Genomic DNA, 8355 nt, shown 5'->3' on the forward strand with positions numbered 1-8355 from the left:
ATTTTTTTTCAAGACCTAATCTCACTCTGCTGCCCAGGCTAGAGCGCAGTGGTGCGATCTCGGCTCACTGCAGCCTCCGCCTCCCTGGTTCAAGCAATTCTCGTGCATCAGCCTCCCAAGTAACTGGGATTACAGGTGTGCGCCACCACACCCAGCTAATTTTTTGTATTTTTAGTGAGATGGGGTTTCTCTATGTTGCCCAGGCTGGTCTTGAATTCCTGACCTCAAGTGATCTGCCCAACTCGGCCTCCCAAAGTGCTGGGATTACAGGCGTGAGCCACCGCGCCCAGTCACATGTATAATTTTAAATATTCTTGTAGCCACATCAAAAAGTTTTAAAGAAACAGTAAAATTAATTTATAATATATTTTATTTAGCCCAGTATATCCAAAAGATTATCATTTCAACAAGTTATCAACATGAAATATATTAATGAGATAGTTTATAATCTTTTTCATTCTGAGTCTTCAAAATCCCATGTGTATTTGACATAGCACATCTCAACTCAGACTAGTCTTATTTCAAGTGCCCAACAGCCACATGTGGCTAGTGGCTTCTGTACTGGACATGGCAGCTCTAGACTTACCCCTCCTGTCATACTGACCTGGCTTCAGTTGTGCTCTCTACTATTGTAAAAATAGATATGATAATTACATCACTAATCAATTCATTTTATCAACAAACATCCTCAGACAGTCTGCCGTGTTTCCGTCATTATTCTAAGAAGTGAGCATACAAAGATGAATTACAAATTGCCCAAGAGGACCACAGACTAGTATGAGAAAGACATGTAAACAATTACCATATAATGCAATAAAAAATATATAAGCCAATTGCTATAGGAAACAGCAAATTTGGTCTGAAGGATCCAAGAAAAGCCTCAGAACGAAGTGAGGCTTTAGACTAGCCTTGAAGAACAAGTAGAAGCTGGCCAAACAGACACAGAAGAGGTTGGGCTTTCCAGGCAACAGAGCCAAAACATGTTAAAGGCAGAAAGAAATGTGTGGGAGAGCTTGCCACTTTATGAAGTGCAAGTAATTTGCGCTGGTTGGAAATACTGGGATGTCGTGTGTGAGTGGGGCTGGCAGGAGGTGAAGATGGAGAGGGATCAGGGGCTCAATCTCAGAAAAGATTATAAATCTTAAATTATTTGTATATGAGGCTGGGCATGGTGGCCAGTACTTTGGGAGGCTGAGGGGGGAGGATCACTTGAGGCCAGGAGTTGGAGACCAGCCTGGGCAACATAATGAGACCCCATCTTTACCCCACCCCCCCCCCCCGCCAAAAAATTAGCCAGGTGTGGTGGCACACATCTATAGTCCCAGCTACTCTGGAGGCTGAGGTGGGAGGATTACTTGAGCCCAGGAGGTCAAGGCTGCAGTGAACCATGATTGTGCTACTGCATTCCAGCTTGGGCAACAGAATGAGACCTCATCTCTGAAAAATAAAAAATAAACCGTATAAGTGGGAGGAGGGATGGACTTGATCAGAGTAGCATCTTTAAAGCTCTGTCTGGTAGCTGGCATGGACCATGGTTTACAAGGAAGGGGGATAGGAGGCAGAAAGAACAATTAGGAGGCTCCTACAATTGTCCTGGCAAGAGAGGATGGGCCCTGAACCAAGGCAATGGCAGTGAGAGGGAAGAGGAGAAGAGGAGGACACAGGTGTGAAAGATCTAGATAGGAATTGGAGACGGCTGGGAGGAGGGCACTAGAGGTGATTTTGGTTGTGGACATGTGGGTTTTTCAGTACCCAGGGGCTTCCATGAAGAGCTGTCAACTGTTTGGATACTCATCTGTGGCACCAAGAGAGGCACAAGCTACAGAGAGTTTGGGGGTCATTAGCAAGAGGTGGGGCTTAAAACAAAGGAAATGAATCAATGTCCCAGGAAAAGGAGAGAGCCAAAGAGAATGGTGAACAGAAGCCACTTCAGAGGGGTCGGTGAGCCTTGCCACCAGCAGAACAGCCATGGGCATCTGAACTCAATAACAGAAACATCCAACAGCCCAACACTGAGAGCTGCTCCCTTAGAGCCCACAAGGGACCCAAGTGACATGGCAGTGTTTGAGGTATTGTGATGTGCGTATTGGAGACTACATGATTTTTGTTGACAAGTTTCTCTTAACGCTGAAAATATGAGTGGTCTTGTAGTTGGGAAGAAGTTTTCAGTTTTTACAGGAAACTTCCCTGGGTTTTGGGGTAAGTCATAAACCCAACAAATATAATCCGATTTTGTGACAATATAGTATTCTGTAGATTAAACAGTAATTCCATCAATTCTATCTCCTGTAATCCTCACAACAGCTGTCTGAAGAACATAGAGCCATTTATGGATGAAGAAACTGGGGCTGAAAGAAGACAGATGACTTGCCAAATTCAAATGTCTAAGAAGACACAGGGGAAACTTGAATTCACATCTTCTGACTTAAAGTAGCTAGACTCATGATATCACAGCTGACCCCCAGCAAAGCTCCATGCCCAGCACCTTAGACAATGGTGTTTGGACACGCTTTGATTTGATCATTTGACTCATTGCCCAGGAGATTAAGGTCTGAAGTTCTGCTCAGTGTAGGTCAATTTCAAAATCATTGTTTGAAAAAGGGTTGTATATGGCTTTTTAAAAAGGCATTCAGGCTGGGTGTGGTGGCTCACGCCTGTAACCCCAGCACTTTGGAAGGCCCAGGTGGGCAGATCAGTTGAGGTCAGGAGTTCGAGACCAGCCTGGCCAACATGGTGAAATCCTATCTCTACTAAAAATACAAATATTAGCTGGGCATGGTGGCACACACCTGTAATCCCAGCTACTTGGGAATCTGAGGCATGAAAATTGCTTGAACCCTGGAAGCCGAGGTTGCAGTGAGCCAAGATCATACCCACTGCACACCAAACTGGGCAACAGAGCAAGAAAGACTCCATCTCAAAAGAAAAAAAAAAGTCATTCAAACAATAAAGATGTTTTTTGATTTTTGTTTTCTGCTTTTTAAGGAGCATCAATCTTGCAAGCCATGAAGGCTAATATTGCAGCTGTGACGAAGCATCGAATTTGACTCCAAGCTTCCTGGAAGCAAAAATAGAAACATAGAGGCTGTACAATGCCGATTACCTGAGAAACACACAGTGTTTTGTAATGCAGATTCAAAATCACTGACTTAACTGACTAATCAGGAATTAAATGCAAAGCCCCCACCTTACCATGCCTGTTTCTGCCACAGAGGGGAAGTGAAAGCAGAACTTTGAGGAGCTTGGTCACATTGGAAGCAGGAACAATGGAAGAGTGGGGCTGGGCAGATTAATGATCTTCAGGAAAAGTTAAGTGGAAGTCAGCTTTCATGCTTTAGCCCCCAGCTCCTGAACATTCATCCTCTTCCCTTCATCACATGCTTCCATTCTCCTTTTTCAAAAAATCTTTTTGATAAAAGTTGTATTTGTGTACTCATGAAAGGCTACCCACTCTAGATGAATGTGCAAGAGGCAATTAAACAGATTGATCTATGGGGTGTATAGGGACAGAACAAATGATCTGAGAGAGACCAGGGCAAGGATGATGTGCTTAGTGTGTAGGTCACTAGAATCCTCTCTGAAGAAGAAACCAGGGAGGGCCCAGCCCACCTGAAAAAAAACTCTGGAAGAATCCCTCGGTGCATGTATCTCCCTAAGTCTTTCCAGCAACCCCGAGTGCTGTGACTAGGGCTGCAATTATTAACGTGGGTTTGAAGGGGGGTGGGGGTAAAGGTGGCTGTGTGTCCAACCCCTAACATGGTGCCAGGCATACAGCAGATGCACAATTAATGTTAACTGAGGAGGGGAAAGGAGAGATGAAGAAAGAAAACGGGGGAAAGGACGGAAGGAAATCGAGAGGGAAGGAAGGAGTTCTAAAGAAAAAGTGATATGAAAATAAAATGACAGGAGAGGTAAAGTTAGCATGTCAAATGTTTTTCAAAGGTCTTGTGCAGTTGCCAGAGGAGGTCTGCAATTTTGTCCTGGGTTTCCTAGCAACCAAAGCAAGGAGGGAAACATAATCAGTTATAACATTCACAGTGTCCATAAGATAAAAACAGATCTGTTGCTCAGAAAAACTCTTCCCTGGCTCTTCTTAAAGGGAACACCATGTCATATAGTTTATCCTCAGCAACATTTCTGCAATAAATATAGAATCAAACTCTGAACAATTGTCTCCCAGAACATCCTCAAGGCAGGTGATTGGCATATTGTCAAGTGCCACTCAGGACACTCAAGTGGTCAAAACAATTACATACAGAAAAGCAACTTTCTGAAGTTCTGGCTTGTTTTCAGTGATACATTTTACAATATCTGGGAAAAGGGATGAAAATGCCTTCCTGGCACCCACACCATCACTTCTAGTCCAAGCCCAGGACAAACATCACCAAATGATCACTGAACTTTTTCCCGTTGAGACTGGACGTTGCCTCATAATCCTTTCCAACCGTACTCATTAATAGGGTTCTTCTCCCATGCCAACTTGAATCTATCTGCCAGCTCTGATCAAAGGGAATTGGTGAATATCCTTCAAGCAATGCTCTATGAATATTATTTCATATAATAAAGCTTGAATACAAATGAGGCAAGAGGAAGTGTGCAGTTACAGTGGCTGGCAAGAAAGAAGAAATATTATGTATTGATAAGTAAGGATAAAATGTAATGGTTTGATAAGCAAAGAAATGGATAATTTGACATTCTGTATGAAAAAAGTGAATTAGAGTAAGAACTAAATCAAAACCCAGTGTTGTTGTAGTATCTAGACTGTTCCTGGGTATGTATCTCTCATACATACACATACATGCACACACACATTTTTTTTTCTTTTAGAGACAGGGTCTTGCTATGTTTACCAGGCTGACCTTGATCTCTTGGGCTCAAGCAATGCTCCTACCTCGGCCTCCTGAGTATCTGGGACTACAGGTGTGCACCACCAATCTCAGCTCTGTTTTATTTTTTAAAGAAGAAAAAACACAGTACTTGAAAACAGGAAAGGGTTCTACTAGTGAACCAGAAAATGTGAAGGATACATAGAATATTGTGCTGTTACTTTGGGTGCCCCTAATAAACAGCATCTCTCCTACCACTTGACTGTGAACTTGGCTATGTAGTTTGTTTTGGCCAGTGAGACATTAGGAAATGTAAGCAGAGGCTTATAAAACTGCTTGTACATTAGGGTTTAATCCTCTTAGAATGCACCTTCTTGGAACCTAAGCCACCATGCTGTCAGGAAGCTCAACCAGCCATGTAGAAAGGCTAACATGGAGAAGAACTAAGGTCCCTGGCTGACAACCTGAATTGAGATCCCAGCCAGTAGGTATCACTAAAAATTAGCCATGGGAGGATGTCATGAACCTTTCAACACCAAATAAAGCAAAACAACTGCATAATCAACCCACATGAGAAATGATACTTTTTTAAATGTTTTAAGCCACTAAATTTTGGGGTGGTTATGCAGCAGTAGATAACTGAAAAATACAAAACAGCAATGGAGAAAGAATAGAGGATTAAGACTGAAGCACCAGAATTCTTCCTAGGGGACATAGGTCCAAGCTCAGAATCAACAAATGCAAAGAGTAGACAGAGACTTTGGATGATCATTCAGGAACAGCACTGAGAATAGCTCAGATAGTCAGCTCTTATCCTCTTCTGTGCATGAACATGTAGTAACTAGAAGCAATGGCTTTCACACTCAAGATTAATCAGGAAAACTGCTTTTTAAAGAAAGTGGGCAAACTTCCTAAGGAGTGTTTTTTGTTGTTTTAGAGACAGGGTCTTGCTCTGTCACCCAGGCTGGAGTACAGTTGTGCAGTCATAGCTCACTGCAGCTTCAAATTTCTGAGTTGAAGTGATCCTCCCACTTCAGCCTCCAGAGTCTTGGACTACAGACTTGCACCACCACACCTGGCTAATTTTTTGTAGAGACGAGATCTTGTTATGTTGCCCAGGGTGGCTCATGGAGTGTTTGAAGCGGGGTATAGGGCTTGAGAATGAAGCAGACCCCAGTTTGAAATACTAAAGAGATCTACCCCTCAGTGGAGGGTAAAGCCCACTTGAACTACTGTGAATGTCTCTAACCTGACTGTTTGCTTCTCCTTCAGACAACCTAAAAGGGTTTCTATCTTTTGATAGGCCCCACCTACTTACAAAGAACCCTCAGATGATTCTGTCAGCCAAGGAAGGGGCCTAACAGTGACTTACACATCTCTGCAAAGACACTCATGGAAACTACCATACTAATGAACATAGTCCTTTATTCATCAATGTAAACAGAAAACCAAAGATTGCAAATACATTAGGAAAACCAACAGCATGGAAGAGAAGATCCAAGTTGGACCAATAGAAAAATTGACCTTGGAGGAAACAGAGATAATTTAGGAAAGAAAGATTTTATAAAAATTGTGGTCACTATCTTCAGAATAATTTGAGAAGATGCTGCATTCAAGAACTGAGAAGAGGTGGCTATGGGAAAGGAACAAGCAAAGAACAAGAAAAGATTCTTGGGAATTAAAAGTGGGATTGCAATAGGGAACACTCAATAAGTGCACCAAATAATAAATTGGATGCAGCAAAAGACCAAGCAGTTGATCTGGAATCAAGGAATCTCAGAATGTAGAGCAAGAAAAACAAAGAGACAGCAAACATAAGAGAGTGCCAAGGACAGACACAGAGATCCAGCATCTGTCTGATTAGGAAAGAACAGAGAAAATGAAAGAGAGAGAATACCCAAAGAAGTCACAGAACAACATTTTCTTAAGCTCAAGAAATATGTGAGTCTTTAAGACTGAAAGTGTTCACTGAACAAAATTAAGGTAAAAGGGTTAAACTCTTAGGCATGGTGGCTCATGCCTATAATCCCAGCACTTTGGGAGGCTAAGGCAGGAGGATCACTTGAGCCCAGAATTTCAAGACTAGCCTGGGCAATATGGTGAGACCCCATCTGTACAAAAAATTTAAAAATTAGCCAGGCGTGATGTCGCACACCTGTAGTCCCAGTTACTCAGAAGGCTGAGGTGGGAGGATCACTCAAATCTGGGAGGTGGAGGCTGCAGTGAACTATGATTGCACCACTGCACTCCAGCCTGGGGCAACACAGTGAGACCCTGCCTCAATAAAAAGAAAAAAATAAGATTAAACCTCCCTCACTAGCATTCTCAGTTCTCCTTACTCTATTTATTCCTTTTTTTGATAGCACTATATAATACTAGCACACTACATAATTGTCTTATGCATTATGCATATTATTTATGACCTGTCTCCCCTGCTAGAATGTAAGTTCCAGGAGGGCAGGAATCTTTGATTTGTTCCCTAATGAAGCCCAGCACCTTGAACAGTGCCTTGCACCCTGGAGCCATCAGTAAAGATACGTCAAATTGAATTAAAATCCAGACACATCTTGGTACAATTTCACAACTCCAAATATAAATGGGAAATCTTAAAATCTTGGGGATTTCCTAGAAAGAAAAAGAAACAGAACTTTCACCTGACATGAACAACATTGGATCCTGGACAACAATGAATAACATAACATCTTCATAGTTAGCAAGGAAGAAAAGCTTGGTACAATCTAAACCCTGCCGAAGTACCAGTTATTTGTAAAGGCAATCGTAGGGCATTTTCAGACATACAAGAACTTGGAACATTTACTGTTCATATTCCTTGGATGACAAAATTATTCAAACATATTTTCCAGCAAAAATTAAAGGAGGGTCCAAGAAAAAGGACAACATGGGATACAAGAAATTGAAACCCCAAAGAAGTGAAAGAAGCCAGCAAGAGATTAAGAGGATTCATCATTTTCAGATGCCCAAAAGGATTTCCTTGGACCAACATTTCAAATGGCATGAGGATTTACATTTATTAATATTCCCTGGCTCCAGTCATATTAATTGGTTCTTTTTTTAATGGGGGTTTTCCAGTAAAAAAAAACAACAAACAAACAAACAAACAAAAAACAGAAAACCTGCTAGACAAATTCTAAAAGAGCTGTAACAATTGGTTATTTAGTTAATAATATTTACATAGTCACAAAGCTGAAATGCTATTTAAAAGTTTTTAATTTTTGAAACAATTATAGGCAAAACATAGAAAACTTACTTGGAGTTACAAAATAAAATGTAAATTGTATAAACGTTTACCCTGTAAGAACAGTAACTGACAAAAATTGAGGTGAGGGCAGGGGGTGAGCAGAAAATATGCTTCTTTTAAAAAAAAACAAAATTGAAATCCCCTCTGCAGTCCTGGTCCTCTCTCTCCATCTGTAGAAGCAATCACTCTCCTGAAACTGGGGCATGATCAACCCATATTTATATACTTTACCTATAAACAATATATAGTTATTTTATAAAAATTTAAAGT

At 41.4% G+C, this 8355-nt stretch overlaps 1 pseudogene; it reads right to left on the minus strand.

Moving 5' to 3' along the window:
- Positions 1–7903: 7903 nt before the first annotated feature.
- LOC112205654 (U7 small nuclear RNA) lies at positions 7904–7994 on the minus strand (annotated as a pseudogene).
- Positions 7995–8355: the final 361 nt, after the last annotated feature.

The sequence above is a fragment of the Pan troglodytes genome, chromosome 16 (genome assembly GCF_028858775.2).
Source record: "Pan troglodytes isolate AG18354 chromosome 16, NHGRI_mPanTro3-v2.0_pri, whole genome shotgun sequence".
NCBI lineage: Eukaryota > Metazoa > Chordata > Mammalia > Primates > Hominidae > Pan > Pan troglodytes.